Here is a 19,848-nt window from a genome sequence, read left to right on the forward strand (position 1 = left end):
CTGAGAGGTATGTAATGATAACTCCTTGTGGTCTTAATATGCATTTCTCTAATGGCTAACAATATTGAACATCTTTTTATACACTTATCTGCCATCTGTATATATTCTTTGGTGAAATGTCTGTGCGTATCTTTTGCTCATTTCCTAGCTGGATTGTTTTTGCTTCTTTTTCAATGCTGAGTTTTGAGAGTTCTCCATATATTCCAGAAACACGTCCTTTATTGAAATGTGGATTGCAAATATCTTCTCCCAGTTTGTAATTTGTCACTTCATCCTCCCGACAAAAGCTTTGAATTTTGATGAAGTACAATTTGGGCAGGGGGGCAGGGGGTTGTTTTTAGTGTTGGTCTGAGGACCATTTGCCTATTCTTGGTCCCAAAGATTTTCTCCTATGTCTTCTCCTAGAAATGTTAGTTTATGTTTTACGTGTAATTCCATGAACCATTTTGAGTTGTTTTGTGTTAAGTGTGAGACTTAGGTCCAGGTTCATTTTTTTAGCTACGGAGGTCCAATTGCTCCAGCAGTGTTTTTTGAAAAGGTTATTCTTCCTCCATTGAACTGCTTGTGCTCCTTTGTTAAAAATTAATTGGACGTATTTGTATGGGTGCACTTCTGGGTTCTCTATCCAGTTCTGTCCAGCTCTGTGCGTCCTTCCTCTAGGACCACAGCGTCTTGAATACTGTGCCTATACAGTAAGCCTTAACATTGAGAAGACCGATTATTTCCACATTATTATTCCTCCCACAAAACTGTTTTGGCTGTTCTAGAGACTTTACCGTTCCATAAAAATTTTGGAATTCATCTATGTCTACAAAAAAACCTTGCTGAAATGATGATAGAAATTGTCTTAACCCAACAGATAAATTTAGGGAGAAATGACATCTTTACTATATTGAGTCTTCTGATCCATGAACGTGTAAACTGTTTCTTGAACCTCACTATTTCCAAATTCATTTTTTACAGGACACTGACACCTCTGTGAGGCACTAAGGTGGAGGTGTCATGTTTGAGTATTACATAATTAAGCCAGTGCTTTTGGTAATTTCTATTATCTACACCAATTTGATACTTTGACAAGCTTATCCCGGTCTGAATAACTTCCTTTATATACAAATTTTATCACAACATTTATCATAATTACAGCTGCTGAAATACATGTTAATCCCACTTGAGAGGGCTAGGGACTATATCATTCATCACTGTATCCACAGTCCTGACTTGAGTGCCTGCCACATCGTGAAGACTCAACAATGTTCACTGAATGAGTGAAACCATTCTTTAATCAATGAGGGAATATCTATATGTACTTATGTCAGATTTTTAAAGATCTGGGGTGTCTGAATCTTCAACACAAACTAGGAATGCTCTCCCCTAGGAAGCTCCTCTCTTTTGCTTTGTTTTGCCATACATCATACTTCTAATGATAACATATATAATACAGCATAAAACCATATACATAAATACACGTGTATGTGCACACACATCCACCTACATACACACTCTTACCAGGGCAAAAAATTACCCATTAAAATCTCAAAATGTAATGACACAGTTAGGCAATGTGCTTTTATCTCTAAGAAATAATTCATTGACTGTAAAGAACTTTCCCAACAGAAATTTGAACCAGAAATTATATCCATTTTGCATATATCTTGTGTCACAGCCAGACTTAATCATCCAAATCTTCACTAAAGCAAAGCTAACCTTTAGTACACGCAGAGGAGAAAGATCCAAAACTGGATTCCCAGCAGGTCACTTCGTGGTTTAAAATTATTCAGTAGTCTCCCTCCTCCATCAGCCAAAAAACTCTAAAAATTTGAGAGAGGCATGGAGTGCTTTCATGATCAGAAAGCTCCCTACCTTCACAATGTTATCTCCTGGCATTCTCCAGCCCCTGGCTCGCCAGTTCCTTATGTTCACCATGCTCTCTCGTGGTTCTGCACCTTTGCACATTTTATTCCTTCTGCAGGTTCCTACCACACTGACCTGTTGGACTCACTCAAGCAACTGGTCCACTTCAGATCCTCCCCTGGTCCTTCCTTTCCTTGTGCTCTCACGACACCTGCAAGTTGATCACACCATGCTACATGGAACTCTTATTTACCTTCCCAGCTACTGTAAATGCCTTTATAGCATGGTTTCCTTTATAATAGTACCTGACAGGCAGGTACTTGAAATTTCTTGAGATAAAGAGAGAAAGAAATAGACTGACATTTCTAAGATAAAGAAAACTCGACTAAGTACACAAAATTGGGTAGCGATAGAATAGTACGGTAGAGTGGGCCTGGGTTTGAATCCCAGCTCTATCATAGTTACATGGTCCTGAGAAAATCATTTAGTTTTGCTGAGAATCAGTTATTAATAGTTTTGTTATCTAATCTGGAGAAAAGAGAAAATAATACCTAATTTTTATTTTATGAAATACAGCAGGGCTTCCCTGGTGGTGCAGTGGTTGAGAGTCCGCCTGCCGATGCAGGGGATGCAGGTTCGTGCCCCGGTGCGGGAAGATCCCACATGCCGCGGAGCGGCTGGGCCTGTGAGCCATGGCCGTTGACCCTGCGCGTCCGGAGCCTGTGCTCCGTGACGGGAGAGGTCACAACAGTGAGAGGCCCGCGAACCGCAAAAAAAAAAAACCAAAAACAACAAAAAAAACAACATCTATCCTGTAGCTTCTACTGGCCTAGATATAGTAACAGACACCAGATCCACACACACACACCCCAGAAACAACAAAAAGACTGACCACACACACACACACACACAATTTCAAGGCAATGAACCTCAGGCAACAGAGGATGGTATTCCCGGAAAGATGAGAAACAAACGAGGTGAGCCCTACAGTTGCTTCGGTTTACTGTAACTGCTTTGAGAAAGTTGCTCACAGACAGTAAGATCCAGATGGAGCCTGGCAGCCTCTGAACTGAGAAGACAGAGCTAAGTGTCTGGAAAAACCAAGGCAGCCAGAAATCACAGGATTCAGTACCAGAGAGGAGAGGGCTGCACAGGGAAAAAACTCTGGAGATAAGCAGACATTCTCCAGTACTCAGCTGACTGCTGATTATCACATGCATGCCAGGAAACTAAGGCTGGGAAAGAACCAGCAGTAACAGTGCCTGGCAAAGAACACAGGCTCAGGAACTGTACCCAGGCTTACACCAAATAGCCTGCAGAAACTCAGGATGCCCAGGGCTAGAGGACTCAAAGGGTCTTGCCTCAGTAGTGGGAAATAATAAACCTTAGTCTGAGCACTGCTCTGGGGCTGCCTGACAAATTTCAAAAGCAAGACCTGAAAGGATCAAACAGTTTCCAAATAACAGCATTCCAAAATAAAGCTCGGAATATTTACAGAAATATAAAATATCTGTCTCAAAGGACAGAATTCACAATGTTTGGAATCCAATACAAAAATCACTAGGAGGGCTTCCCTGGTGGCGCAGTGGTTGAGAGTCCCCCTGCCGATGCAGGTGACATGGGTTTGTGCCCCGGTCCGGGAGGATCCCACATGCCGCGGAGCGGCTGGGCCCGTGAGCCATGGCCGCTGAGCCTGCGCGTCCAGAGCCTGTGCTCCGCAACGGGAGAGGCCACAACAGTGAGAGGCCCGCGTACCACAAAAAAAATGCAAAGAAACCAGAAAATACAATCCTTTGAAATTCAAGTTCTTTGTTTCCTTCTCACATGTGCTATTTTACAGTTTGTGGATACTTTTCTCACTAGGAAAAAAGGACAACAAGCCATGAGAAATGTAATCTGCACTGCTTTCAGGATGTTGTAAGATTTTACTTAATGCTATATATTACTTATTTGCTGTCCTAGATCACTGATGGAAGAGAACAGAGCTCAAGGCACAGAGATTGATATTAGAAAAAGTTTTCATTTGTAAGCAAAATTTAGAAATGAGTAGTCATTACAGACTCCATCATTAGCAGAAAAACGAGTCAACTGAAACTGCTCCAGAATTGACACAGATGTTAGATAACACAGAAGGACAAGAAGCACCTTTGTACCTGGAAAGACCAAGTTATTGGGAAGTGGGAACCTTGGGAGTAGAGGAAGGGCTGGTGAGAAAACAGAGTGGATAAAAGGTCTATTAGTACCAACATCCCCTGTTCCATCACACACAATTAGGCAAATATCATTCCCTGACCCCCAGAACACCGGACGATGAAAGAGGTTACACCAGGGTGGACCAGGGTAGACCAGGGAGAACAGAAAGTGGGAAGGGAGGTGGCACTGTCCAAGACAGGGGGCTTATGCTAAAGGCTGCTATTGTAAGTTAATGTATAAATGACTTTTTTTCCAAGATTTAGAGGATTCAAATCTGGACAAACTAGCCCAAGAGGTAAGAACTACAGATGGGGGCGGGGGAAGGGGAAAATGACAAAGAAACAGTCAGCTCCTCTCCGTATCATCCCCAGTAAAGTCCACAGGCAACAAATCCCATCCATTCATAGAGCTTCCAGTTAATTTTTGGTCATTCACTACTAAATTAATTAAATGTAATAATAAAAAGACCTGCCCCGAGGTACATCATCATGAACTATCAGAAGAATGGAGATGAAAGTTTTCAATACCTAGAAGCGAGTCACTCAAATGATCATGGGGTTCTCAGCAGCAGCACAGGAAAATAACAGACAGTGGAACAGTTCCTTCCAAATTCTAAAAGGAAATAATTTTCCAAAATAAATTTTGTATTTAGTCACATGTAATGGTAGAAGAGCAATATTTTTAGACATGTCCCAGCTCAAAATCTTTCCTTTTAAAAACCCTTTCTCAGGAAGCTTCTGGAAGATGTATTCCACCAACAGAAAGGAGTAAACAAACTTAGAAAATAGGAGACTCCAATATGAGAAAATGAGGACAATCCCCAAGATGATGGAGTAATGATGAACTGAGGTCCCAGATCAACAGAGAGAAAAGAAGCCGAAAGATTTGAGTCCAGAATGAAGCATGAAGATGGTTCAGTGGGAGGGCAAGGGGTACCTGAGTAGCTCCACAGAGAACAAGTGAGGATTTGAGGCTCTTTCTGACCTTAGCACAACCTGAACCATCCTGACTGATACAATCCCTGATGTGTCTGACCACACTGAGAAAGCCTTTATATATAGTTCTGTTAGAGTATTGCGGGAAAACTAGGCAAACAAACCAACAAACCCCAAAAATGAAACTGATTAAATTCCTAAGAAGCAAAAAATCTGAATAAGAAAAAGTTAATCATAATACATTACTCAGCTCTGAGCAATATTTCAGTAGTCGTAAAATATACATCCTTGGCATCCCCTAAGCAAGCAGGACTATAGTGGGGAGATGGGGAACGGAAGGTGTGTGTGGTGGTGGTGTAAGCGGACTTCTAACTCCTCATCTTCTACAGAAGGAAGTCAACAAATACTGCCAGAGACTAAAAAACTAAGAAATATACTACAGTGAGTTAAAAACTCTATAGAAGAAACAGGTAAAAGACTGAAAAGTGTTTCTGTCTGAAAGGTAAACCATGTTGTTTTAACATGTTGATAACATGTTGGCAGGAGCCAAATGTTTGGTTTTAATAAATTTATTTATTTATTTGTGGCTGCGTTGGGTCTTTGTTGCTTCCCGCGGGCTTTCTCTAGTTGCGGCCAGTGGGGGCTACTCTTCATTGTGGTGTGCAGGCTCTAGGCGCGTGGGCTTCTCATCGTGGTGGCGTCTCTTGCTGCGGACAGAGCATGGGTTCTGGGTGCGCAGGCTCAGTAGTTGTGGCTCGTGGGCTCTAGAACGCAGGCTCAGTAGCTGTGGCGCACGGGCTTAGTTGCTCCGTGGCATGTGGGATCTTCCTGGACCAGGACTCGAACCCGTGTCCCCTGCATTGGCAAGCGGATTCTTAACCACTGCGCCACCAGGGAAGTCCCGGGCCAACTGTTTCTGTTGGTCTTGTTTTCTTATTCTAAGCCTTAGGATAACTGCTGACTTTTTGAACAATGTACATGTATTTTGATAAAAACACTTTTTCAAAACCAGGTCATTTATTCTCAAGGAATTACAGCAACTACAGCTATTTACAAAACAAGCAAGATTTTACAACAGATTAAACTTTAAACATCAGTCTATATGGAATACAATCTTTTTAGCATTTTTAGCTATTAATATCACAAAGGCTTAGTATAAGATCATATAAATGGGGCTTCCCTGGTGGTGCAGTGGTTGAGAGTCTGCCTGCCAATGCAGGGGACACGGGTTCGTGCCCCAGTCCGGGAAGATCCCACATGCTGCGGAGCGGCTGGGCCCGTGAGCCATGGCTGCTAAGCCTGTGAGTCCGGAGCCTGTGCTCCACAACGGGAGAGGCCACAACAGTGAGAGGCCCGCGTACCGCAAAAAAAAAAAAAGATCACATAAATGCTAATCTGTGGCAAGAAAATATAGATTAGGTTGCAGTGCTTCACATTTTTATATAATAGAAAAATTGTTTTTACATATTTAGGGAGTAGGAAGCAGGAGATATTTTTCCTAAGTATTTCATTTTTGTAACTTCCCAAATCCATATGCTCACAAAGGCACCACATTCTTTTACCTATTTATCTATTTATTACTTTAAATTTGTATGTTACCTTAAACTTTTAAAAATGTGAGGGAGGAAATCTGGTGGGAAAACGCAAGGAAAAGGCACATCACCCTATCTGACATTTTAAGCTCTCTCTTTAGACTCAATATAGTAAGAAATAAATTATAACTTCTGATAATGTATAATTATTGTCATGGGTTAAAAATGCAAGGTCTTACACCCCAATGTTCATAGCAGCACTATATACAATAGCCAAGACATAGAAACAACCCAAGTGACCATCAACAGACAACTGGTTTAAGAAGATGTGGCATATATACAATGGAATATTATTCAGTCATAAAAAGGAACAAAATAATGCCATTTGCAGCTACATGAATGGACCTAGAGATTGCCATACTGAGTGAAGTAAGTCAGAAAAGGAGAGACAAATATTACATGATATCACTTATATGTGGAATCTAAAAAAGAATACAAATGAATCTATTTACAAAACAGAAACAGACTCACAGACATAGAAAACAAATTTATGGTTACCAAAGGGGAGAGGGAGAGAGGCAGAGATACATTAGGAGTATGGGATTAACAGACACTACTATAACATAAAATAGGTAAGTAACAAGGATCTACAATATAGTACAGGGAGCTACATTCAATATTTTGTAATGACCTGAAAATTATAACTAAGTCACTTTAAGGTACACCTGAAACTAGCACAAAATTGTAAATCAACTATACTTCACTTTAATAAAAACCACCACCAACAACAAAAATGCAATGGCTAATGTGGGCACCTTCGGTATTAAACAAAAAGAGTTCCTTTCCTTTTTATGCAAACAGGCAAAGTGAATTTGCAAAAGGGAAGCTGAGATTTGAGAGGATTTGGGGAATTAGGTAGAAGGACAGAGGGCAAACTGTGCAAGCTGCCTTACCAAAGAAGGTTTAGTTAGAATTTCATGCTCCGGGTTTGGGCAACTGGTTGTGTGTTGCTACCATTCCCCTAAAACAAAATATCAGAGAAGAGATAGTTGTAAAGAGATAAAATTAATTTTGTACATTCTACACTGAGGCATCTCTTGAACGTCAGCTATGCAAAGACGCTCAGTGGGAAAAGGTAAATATAATTTTAGGTATATATAAATTTACATAGAGGAGCAAGACAAATATAGAGATTTGGAAATCATCAATACATCATTACAGTTACTAAAATTTGAGTGAAATGGACTAGAAAGAGGTAAGAAGTGAAGAGAGCAAAACACCAAGAAAGGGCCCTTGGTAAACCATAATTTTTAGGAGTAAGTAAAAGAAAGGAAAACCTATAAAGGAGAACTAAGAAGGAACGTACAGGACATAAACTAAAGGAGAATGATGTTGTAGAAATCAAGAGAAGGAGGTTTTGGGAATTCCCTAGCGGTCCAGTGGTTAGGATACTGTGCTTTCACTGCCAGGGCCCAGGTTCAATCCCTGGTCAGGGAACTAAGATCCCACAAGTCGCGGCGTGGTGCTGCCCCCAAAAAAAAATTTTAAAAAAAAAAGAGAGAGAGAGAGAGAGAGAGAGGTATCAAGAAAGAAGAAGAGGAGAATCAGAGAAAACTGTTCATTGGATCTGGCATAATAAAGATGATCAGAAACTCTAACAGAAGTGTCAGTGGAGCAGTAAGACAACAAGAAGTACAGGAAGTGGAGGGTAAATAAGAGGCAGAAAAGAAAACCAGAGGCTAGAAATGAATGGCGAGAATCCTGGAAGTAAAGTGGAAAGGGACTGAAGCTCTTGCTGACAGGTGAAAGTGAATCAGTTTGGTGCCAGTGAAGACATGAGGGCTGCAAGGTCAAGAAGTCATACAGTGGGAGGTTGCAGGGTATGTTCTCAGAAGTAAAGCAATTCTGGTCACAGGGGGGTCCAGCCTTATAAGAGGATGCAGAAGAAAGCTGGACGTGAAAGTCATCAAAATAAAGGAACCATAGAGGCAAGATCCAGAAAGGGTCGTTCACTAAGGTAAGGAACCTGAAAAGGGGAACAGCAGAATCTGGGATGAGAAGAAAATATGGAAGCTGTACCCGTACCCTCCATGACTATGAAAGAACCACTAAAAAGCTGGGAGAACACAGCGACGAGGAAAAAACAAAGGTCATAATAAAAAAAATGCACCTCAAAGATATGGAGATGTAACAGTCTATAATTTATAAGGTCAGCAACACACCCCCAGACCTGTGGTATGTGGGGAACAGCATGAAAATGGGCAGTTTTCATGGAAAAGATGTTCACGTTACAGCTTGGTTCCTATTAAAATAAGCAGATGCAGTGGACTCTCTTCCCTGGTGGCACAGTGGTTAAGAATCCGCCTGCCAATGCAGGGGACACGGGTTCGAGCCCTGGTCTGGGAAGATCCCACATGCCGCGAAGCAAGTAAGCCTGTGCACCACAGCTACTGAGCCCGTGCTCTAGAGCCCGCAAGTCACAACTACTGAGCCCACGTGCCACAACTACTGAAGCTCGCGCGCCTCAAGCCCGTGCTCCGCAACAAGAGAAGCCATCGCAATGAGAAGCCGCGCACCGCAAGGAAGAGCAGCCCCCACTTGCTGCAACTAGAGAAAGCCCGCACGCAACAGCGAAGACCCAACGCAGCCAATAAATAAATAAATTTATTTTTTTAGAAAAAGATTTAAAATAAGCAGATGCAGCATCATGGATGGACCTAGATATTGAGTGAAGTAAGACACAAAAAGACAAATATCATATGATATCGATTATATGTAGAATCTAAAAAAAAGGGTACAAATGAATTACTTACAAAACAGAAGTAGAGTCACGGATGTAGAAAACAAACTTATGGTTACCAGGGGATAAGAGGGGGGAGGGATAAACTGGGAGACTGGGATTGACATATACACACTACTATATATAAAATGGATAACTAATAAGAAGCTGCTGTATAGCACAGGGAACTCTTCTCAATACTCTGTAATGGCCTATTTGGGAAATCTAAAAAAGAGTAGATATATGTATACGTATAACTGATTCACTTTGCTGTACATGGGAAACTAACAAAACATTGTAAATCAACTGCACTCCAATAAAAATTTTTAAAAATAAAATAAAATAAGCAGATGCAGTGGACTCTCTTTGAAAAGTACTGAGTGTGTAAGAAAATGTATTTATGATGGTGCAGGAATTCCAGAAGATTCCAAAGAAAGTAGGGTTAGCAGAGAGGACAGTGTCTGCACAATTAAATCAGCAGAGTGTGGGGATAAGACAAAGAGAATACAGATGAATGAACATATTCCCAGGAAAGTATATCACCAAACATTGCCGTGACTAGAAATACTGTTGTCAAAAGGAAAATCCTGCCTTTTTTCCCTAACTGAATTTTTTGTTAATAGTAAATTGATAGGCTTTGCTAGAATAGGAACCTTGGGACTTAGGGTGAAATTACTTGGCTTCAAGAGTCTATAATGGAATTCTGCTTAAGTTTCTAGGAAGACAAGTGGAGAGAAATATACAGCCAGAGGAAAATAGTCAAGACAGCTACTAAAATAAAAATTGAGGAAAAAAAAATTTTTAACCAGTAAGTAGTAGAGTTTACAATTTCTTCCACTATATCTCACCATAACAAACTATATATTTTTCACAGGTCCTTCCCTTGATCTCTTAACTGCAGTATTTAATAAGTGCTCATGGAAGAACAAAAGTCTCGTCGTCTGTGACTAATGAAAGAAAGAATTCCTCACCTTGGAGCTTGACTCTCCAAAGCACAATCACCATATTTTGTTAAAATAGACTCAAAACCTAGGAAACAAAAAACAGCAATAAACTTTCACTATCAAGATTCAACTTTTTTCAAAGCTACTTTATCTCACTCCCAAAGGCAGTAAGATTACTACCCTCATTTTATAGTTGAGGACTCTAATACTACAGAGATTAAATAATTGCCCAAGACCACACAGTTACTAAGTACTATTTCAAGACTGAGTGGCTTTTTTGTTCTTTTCTTGGCCATGCCACGAGGCATGCGGGACCTTAGATCCCCAACCAGGGATTGAACCAGGGCCACTGGCAGTGGAAGCATGGAGTCCTAACCACTGGACCGCCAGGGAATTCCCAAGAGTGATTGGCTTTTGAATATCTCAGCTTTTATAGTTCAATGTGAATGTGAATTAAATAGTATTTGAATGGGGATGAAATATGCAGGAAAACAAAAAACAGGAAAAAAAATAAAACATTTAAAACAAAAAGCTGCTGCCCTATTGTCTTGGGAGTAGTATGCCATAAATGTGATGATTTACTTGAAATAATAAAAACCTGACTATTATTCATTTACATCATTAGCTTTTCCTAGCAGTCAAGGTCTATGTGTGATTGGTTCATCTTTTCCCTTTCTTTTTGTTGCTACCAGCACAGAGCAAAATAGAGATTTTACTAGCAAGCAAAAACATTATCTTATTGTAAGCATTTTGAAATTTCATAAAAGCAGTAGCTTTTATTGTTATTGCTAAAACATGCACTGACGTGTCAATTTCCTTGCTTTTTCTTCTTTGCTTTTGTTTTGCCAATGATATGCATGTATAATGATATAAGGAAAATACATAAGGAAAGTAAATATATATGATGAGACAAGGATGATACCCAAGGAATGTAGAAAAGACTAATATAGCACTCCCTAGGCAACCACGTTATAAACTTCTTTTTTACAATGATCTAAAATCTGCATAGTTATGGGCACCAATTAATAATTACTGTATCTAGAAACTGAAACATATTTCTAGAGTACAGTATGGAAATACACGTTAAAAGCTTTAAAATTGACATGGTAATACCACATTTAGGAATTTATTTTAGGAAAATCATCAGCAAGGCCTTAGAAATGCTTACAAATATTTAGAGACAAGAATGTGAAATAGCATGAAAGCAACCTACAGCCTAATAACAATATGAATTAGATAAATATGATCACTCATATCATGGAATATTACACAATCATAAATAATCTCATTTCAGGAATCTACTTAAAGATACACTTCACTTAACAGATTTAATTAGATCTACTTAACAATATGTTAAGTGAAAATAGCAGTTGACAAAACTGTTTCTTTGAGAGGACAGACAGCAGAAGTAAGAAGAACTACAATCCTGCAGCCTGTGGAACAAAAACCATATTCACAGAAAGACAGACAAGATGAAAAGGCACGGGCTATGTACCAGATGAAGGAACAAGATAAAACCCCAGAAAAAAAAACTAAATGAAGTGGAGATAGGCAACCTTCAAGAAAAGGAATGCAGAATAATGATAGTGAAGATGATCCAGGACCTCAGAAAAAGAATGGAGGCAAAGATCGAAAAGATGCAAGAAATGTTTAATAAAGACCTAGAAGAATTAAAGAACAAACAGAGATGAACAATACAAAAACAGAGATGAACAATACAATATCTGAAATGAAAAATACACTAGAAGGAATCAATAGCAGAATAACTGAGGCAGAAGAACGGATAAGTGATGTGGAAGACAGAATGGTGGAATTCACTGCTGCGGAACAGAATAAAGAAAAAAGAATGAAAAGAAAAGAAGACAGCCTAAGAGACCTCTGGGAAAACATTAAATGCAACAACATTTGCATTATAGGGGTCACAGAAGGAGAAGAGAGGGAGAAAGGAACCAAGAAAATATTTGAAGAGATAACAGTCGAAAACTTCCCTAACATGGGAAAGGAAATAGCCACCCAAGTCCAGGAAGTGCAGAGTCCCAGGCAGGATAAACCCAAGGAGAAACACGCCAAGACACATAGTAATCAAATTGACAAAAAATAAGGACAAAGAAAACTTATTGAAAGCAACAAGGAAAAAACAACAAATAATATAGAAGGGAACTCCCATAAGGTTAACAGCTGATTTCTCAGCAGAAACTCTAAAGCCAGAAGGGAGTGGCATGATATATTTAAAGTGATGAAAGGGAAAAACCTACAACCAATATTACTCTACCCAGCAAGGGTCTCATTCAGATTTGACGGAGAAACCAAACGCTCTACAGACAAGCAAAAGCTAAGAGAATTCAGCACCACCAAACCACTCTACAACAAATGCTAAAGGGACTTCTCTAAGTGGGAAACACAAGAGAAGAAAAGGACCTACAAAAACAAACCCAAAACAATTAAGAAAATGGTAATAGGAACATACGTATCAATAATTACCTTAAACATGAATGGATTAAATGCTCCAACCAAAAGACACAGGCTTGCTGAATGGATACAAAAACAAGACCCATCTATATGCTGTCTACAAGAGACCCACTTCACACCTAGGGACACATACAGACTGAAAGTGAAGGGATGGAAAAAGATATTCCATGCAAATGGAAATCAAAAGAAAGCTGGAGTAGCAATACTCACATCAGATAAAATAGACTTTAAAATAAAGAATGTTACAAGAGACAAGGAAGGACACTACATAATGAAAATGAATCAATTCAAGAAGAAGATATAACAATTATAAATATATATGCACCCAACATAGGAGCACATCAATACATAAGGCAACTGCTAACAGCTCAAAAAGAGGAAATCGACAGTAACACAACAATAGTGGGGGACTTCACAACTCACTTACACCAATGGACAGATCACCCAAACAGAAAATTACTAAGGAAACACAAGCTTTAAATGACACAACAGACCAGATAGATTTGATTGATATTTATAGGACATTCCATCCAAAAACAGCAGATTACACTTTCTTCTCAAGTGCGCATGGAACATTCTCCAGGATAGATCACATCGTGGGACACAAATCAAGCCTCAGTGAATTTAAGAAAATTGAAATCATATCAAGCATCTTTTCTGATCACAACTCAATGAGATTAAAAATCAATTACAGGAAAAAAAACATAAAAACACAAACACATGGAGGCTAAACAATACGTTACGAAATAACCAAGAGAACACTGAAGAAATCAAAGAGGAAACCAAAGAATACCTAGAGACAAATGACAATGAAAACACGATGATCCAAAACCTATGGGATGCAGCAAAAGCAGTTCTAAGAAGGAAGTTTATAGCTATACAAGTCTACCTCAAGAAACAAGAAAAATCTCAAATAAACAACCTAAACTTACACCTAAAGGAACTAGAGAAAGAAGAACAAACAAAACCCAAAGTTAGCAGAAGGAAAGAAATCATAAAGATCAGACCAGAAATAAATGAAATAGAAACAAAGAAAACAATAGCACAGATCAATAAAACTAAAAGCTGGTTCTTTGAGAAGATAAACAAAATTGATAAACCATTAGCCAGACTCATCAAGAAAAAGAGGGAGAGGACTCAAATCAATAAAATTAGAAATGAAAAAGGAGAAGTTAAATCAGACAGTGCAGAAATACAAAGCAACTCTATGCCAATAAAATGGACAACCTGGAAGAAATGGACAAATTCTTAGAAAGGTATAACCTTCCAAGACTGAACCAGGAAGAAATAGAAAATATGAACAGACCAATCACAAGTAATGAAATTGAAACTGTGATTAAAAATCTTCCAACAAACAAAAGTCCAGGACCAGATGGCTTCACAGGTGAATTCTACCAAACATTTAAAGAAGAGCTAACACCCATCCTTCTCAAACTCTTCCAAAAAATTGCAGGGGAAGGAAAACTCCCAAACTCATTCTATGAGGCCACCATCACCCTGATACCAAAAGCAGACAAAGATACTACAAAAAACAGAAAATTACAGCCCAATATCACTGATGAATATAGATGCGAAATTCCTCAACAAAAGACTAGCAAGCAGAATCCAACAACACATCAAAAGGATCATACACCATGATCAAGTGGGATTTACCCCAGGGATGCAAGGATTCTTCAATATACGCAAAACAATGTGATACACCGTATTAACAAATTAAAGAATAAAAACCATATGGTCATCTTAATAGATGCAGAAAAAGCTTTTGACAAAATTCAACACCGATTTATGATGAAAACTCTCCAGAAAGTGGAATAGAGGGAAACTTCTTCAACATAATAAAGGCCATATACAACAAACCCACAGCAAACATCATTCTCAATGGTGAATAACTGAAAGCATTTCCTCTAAGATCAGGAACAAGACAAGGATTTCCACTCTCACCACTATTGTTCAAAATAGTTTTGGAAGTCCTAGCCGTGACAATCAGAGAAGAAAAAGAAATAAAAGGAATATAAATTGGAAAAGAAGAAGTAAAACTGTCACTCTTTGCAAATGATATGATACTATACATAGAGCATCCTAAAGATGCTACCAGAAAACTACTAGAGCTAATAAATGAATTTGGTAAAGCTGCAGGATACAAAATTAATGCACAGAAATCCCTTGCATTCCTGTATACTAATGATGAAAAATCTGAGAGAGAAATTAAGGAAATGCTCCCATATACCACTGCAACAAAATAATAAAATACCTAGGAATAAATCTTCCTAAGGAGACAAAAGACCTGTCTGCAGAGAACTATAAGACACTGATGAAAGAAATTAATGATGATACCAACAGATGGAGAGACATACCATGTTCTTCAACTGGAAGAATCAATATTGTGAAAATGACTATAGTACCCAAAGCAATCTACAGATTCAATGCACTCCCTATCAAATTACCAGTGGCATTTTTTACAGAACTAGAACAAAAAAATCTTAAAATTTGTATGGAGACACAAAAGACCCTGAATAGCCAAAGCAGTTTTGAGGAAAAAAACAGAGCTGGATGAATCAGACTCCCCGACTTCAGAGTATACTATAAAGCTACAGTAATCAAGACAATATGGTACTGGCACAAAAAGAGAAATATAGATAAATGAAACAGGATAGAAAGCCCAGAGATAAACCCATGCACCTATGGTCAACTAATCTATGACAAAGGAGGCAAGTATATACAATGGAGACAAGACACTCTATTCAATAAGTGGTGCTGGGAAAACTGGACAGCTACATGTAAAAGAATGAAATTAGAACACCATACACAAAAATAAACTCAAAATGAGTTAAAGACCTAAATGTAAGGCCAGACACTATCAAACTCTTAGAGGACAACATACGCAGAACACTTTATGACATAAATCACAGCAAGATCCTTTTTGACCCACCTGCTAGAGAAATGGAAATAAAACAAAAATAAACAAATGGGACCTAATGAAACTTCAAAGCTTTTGCACAGCAAAGGAAACCATAAACAAGACCAAAAGACAACCCTCAGAATGTGAGAAAATATTTGCAAATGAAGCAACTGACAAAGGATTAATCTCCAAAATTTACAAGCAGCTCATTCAGCTCAATATCAAAAAAACAAACAACCGAATCCAAAAATGGGCAGAAGACCTAAATAGACATTTCTCCAAAGAAGATATACAGACTGCCAACAACCAAGGGAAAGAATGCTCAACATCACTAATCATTAGAGAAATGCAAATCAAAACTACAATGAGATATCATCTCACACCAGTCAGAATGGCCATTATCTACAAACAAATCTACAAACAATAAATGCTGGAGAGAGTGTGGAGAAAAGGGAACCCCCTTGCACTGTTGGTGGGAATGTACATTGATACAGCCACTATGGAGAACAGTATGGAAGTTACTTAAAAAACTAAAACTAGAATTTGAGAAAATTGAATCTGAGAAAACCATAATTCAAAAAGAGGCATGTACCAAAATGTTTATTGCAGCTCTATTTACAATAGTCAGGACATGGAAGCCACCTAAGCGTCCATCGACAGATGAATGGATAAAGAAGATGTGGCACATATATACAATGGAATATTACTCAGCCATAAAAAGAAACAAAACTGAGTTATTTGTAGTGAGGTGGATGGACCTAGAGTCTGTCATACAGAGTGAAGTATGTCAGAAAGAGAAAAACAAATACCTTATGCTAACACATATATATGGAATCTAAAAAAAAAAAAATGGTCATGAAGAACCTCGGGGCAAGATGGGAATAAACACACAGACCTACTAGAGAATGGACTTGAGGATATGGGGAGGGGGAAGGGCAAGCTGGGACAAAGTGAGAGAGTGGCATGGACATATATACACTACCAATTGTAAAATAGATAGCTAGTGGGAAGCAGCCGCATAGCCCAGGGAGATCAGCTCGGTGCTCTGTGACCACCTAGAGGTGTGGGATAGGGAGGGTGGGAGGGAGGGAGATGCAAGAGGGAAGAGATATGGGGACATATGTATATGTATAACCGATTCACTTTGTTATAAAGCAGAAACTGACACGCCATTGTAAAGCAATTATACTCCAATAAAGATGTTAAAAAAAAAAAGATTGAAATTAGAACACTCCCTAACACCATACACAAAAATAAACTCAAAATGGGTTAGAGACCTGAATGTAAGACTGCACACTATAAAACTCTTAGAGGAAAACATAGGAAGAACACTCTTTGACATAAATCACAGCAAGACGTTTTTTGATCCACCTCCCAGAGTGATGGAAATTAAAACAAAAATAAACAAATGGGACCTAATGAAACTTAAGAGCTTTTGCAAAGCAAAGGAAACTACAAACAAGACGAAAAGACAACCCTCAGAATGGGAGAAAATATTTGCAAACGAATCAGCGGACAAAGAATTAATCTCCAAAATACATAAACAGCTCATGCAGCTCAATATCAAGAAAACAAACAACCCAATCCAAAAATGGTCCAAAGACCTAAATAGACATTTCTCCAAAGAAGATATACAGATGGCCAAGAAGCACATGAAAAGCTGCTCAGCATCATTAATTATTAAAGAAATGCAAATCAAAACTACAATGAGGTATCACCTAACACCAGTTAGAATGGGCATCATCAGAAAATCTACAAACAACAAATGCTGGATAGGGTGTGGAGAAAAGGGAACCTCCTTGCACTGTTGGTGTGAATGTAAACTGATACAGCCACTATGCAGAACAATATGGAGGTTCCTTAAAAAACTAAAACTAGAATTACCATATGACCCAGCAATCGCACTACTGGGCATATACCCAGAGAAAGCTGTAATTCATAAAGGCACATGCACCCCAAAGTTCATTGCAGCACTGTTTACAATAGCCAGTTCATGGAAGCAACCTAAATGCCCATCAACAGATGAATGGATAAAGAAGTGGTACATATATACAATGGAATATTACTCAGCCATAAAAAGGAACAAAATTGGATCACTGTAGAGATGTGATGGATCTAGAGACTGTCATACAGAGTGAAGTAAGTCAGAAAGGGAAAAACAAATATTGTATATTAACGCATCTATGTGGAACCTAGAAAAATGGTATAGATGAACCACTTTGCAGGACAGAAATAGAGACACAGATGTAGAGAACTAATGTATGGACACCAAGGGGGGAAAGTGGCGGGGTAGGGGTGGTGGTGTGATGAATTGGGAGGTTGGGATAGACATATATACACTAATACGTATAAAAGGGATAACTAATAAGAACCTGCTGTATAAAAAATAAATTAAATTAAAAAAACAAAAAAACCTATCTTCTCTGGTAAAACTCCATTCATGTAGACAACATCCATTAAAGTCACTACAAATAAAATAAACAATATGTATACATAGATATGCAAATAGTCAAAGTATTTTATGTATTCCTTGAACAATTTTACACATTAAAATGTACCAACTATATTAAAAAATGTTATAAAAAATACTATTTAGCATAGTATTTGTAGTCCAGAAATTACTGGGACTAAAGACCAAAGTTTGATTTTTTAAATAAAAGAATAAAATTATTTGAATGATCTATTATCAACTGAGTTTTCTAATAAGTTTAAACATAATAGTTTGCCTCATTTTTCTGTTCTAAAACTAAAACTAGCTATCACTGGGGTGTCTACACAATCCAAAGACAACCTCTCTGAAAACAGCCACATCTTCTCAATCTAAGAAGTTGCCCCTCCCTTATAAAAGTATGAATAGGTATGTTTGTGACATTTATTATATTCATTGACACATTATATTTCGCTATCACTGCATATCCCTGATATTCTTGGATCTCTATGGGTGTTTTGAAAATATCTAACTTTCCCTTTTATTCATTGTGTCAGTTATTGAATCGATAGCCTATCATATTCATGTCATTTCATTAAAAGAAGGCTTTAGGCATATAAATAGTTAAATCAATTTTTACTAAGCATTACCTAGGATGTGCTCCTACAAACCTTCTAAAAGACATTTTTTAAATAAAAGAAATGGCTTTCCTCTGGCTTTCCTCATTCCTATACCAGAGAAAACATTTTTGTAGCCACTGTTGTTTTAAAAACAGCATGGCCCGCTAGACTTTGGGAAATCACCAAAATGTTAAAGAAGATATTAAAAGGAATAAGGCTAAGTGCACGACTACTTTTCAAGCATTACCTGATCAGTTATGGTCCCTCCTTCTCATAATTCATCTTAAATATGCCAGATCAGCAAAATTAAGAAAGGAACTATATAAAAATTCCACACCTGTCATACGTGATCAAGAGATGCCTGCTACTGCCAGACCCCAGATTTATTAATGAGCAGAACATATTATAATTGTCAGATGACTTGTTACAAGAAAGAGATAAAGTGCTGTAGTCACTGGGATGCAGGCCAGGTTTTAGAAGATGTCCCTGTCCCCCTCCTCCCCCCATCTCCTTGCTGTAGACCTGAAATGAACTAAGGCCGGGAACTCCTCATCATGTCAAGGCTAAGCCAGGCCACTCAGGCCCTCAGGAAGCCCGAGGTCAGCAGCATGATCCGGACCATCGGCCCGGGCCCCCGCCAGGCCCCGTCCTGGGTCAGCAAGGCATTTCTGTCAACCAGTTCTGTAAGGAGTTCAACGAGAAGACCAAGGACATCAAAGAAGGCGTTTCTCTGCCTACCAAGATTTTTGTGAAGCCTGACAGGGCATTTGAAATCAAAATTGGCCCACCCACTGTTTCCTACTTCCTGAAGGCAGCTTCTGGGATTGAGAAGGGGGCCCCACACACAGGGAAAGAAGTGGCAGGCCTGGTGCCACTGAAGCACGTGTAGGAGATCGCCGGCGTCAAAGCTCAGGATAACGCCTTTGCCCTGCAGGACGTGCCCCATCCTCTGTTGTCCACTCCGTCATTGGATCTGCCCGTTCCCTGGGCATTTGTGTGGTGAAGGACCTCCGTTCTGAAGAGCTGGCAGCTTTCCAGAAGGAGCGAGCCCTGTTCCTGGCTGCTCAGAAAGAGGCAGATTTGGCAGCCCAGGCAGAAGCTGCCAAGAAGTGACCCCTGTCCCCCACCCTCCAGGATTTTGAAGGGGGCCAGTTGGGAAGGCGGTGCCAGCGGGGAGGAAGGGAGGTCACATCAACCT

At 39.0% G+C, this 19,848-nt stretch overlaps 1 protein-coding gene and 1 pseudogene across 9 annotated transcripts in view; one reads left to right on the forward strand and one right to left on the reverse strand.

Moving 5' to 3' along the window:
• The window catches only part of KCNT2 (potassium sodium-activated channel subfamily T member 2), a 413,914-nt gene that overhangs the window by 339,067 nt on the left and 54,999 nt on the right, over nucleotides 1–19,848 (reverse strand). The window lies entirely within an intron of this gene.
• On the forward strand, nucleotides 18,794–19,830 carry LOC117198493 (39S ribosomal protein L11, mitochondrial-like; annotated as a pseudogene).

The sequence above is a fragment of the Orcinus orca genome, chromosome 1 (genome assembly GCF_937001465.1).
Source record: "Orcinus orca chromosome 1, mOrcOrc1.1, whole genome shotgun sequence".
Classification (NCBI taxonomy): Eukaryota; Metazoa; Chordata; class Mammalia; order Artiodactyla; family Delphinidae; genus Orcinus; species Orcinus orca.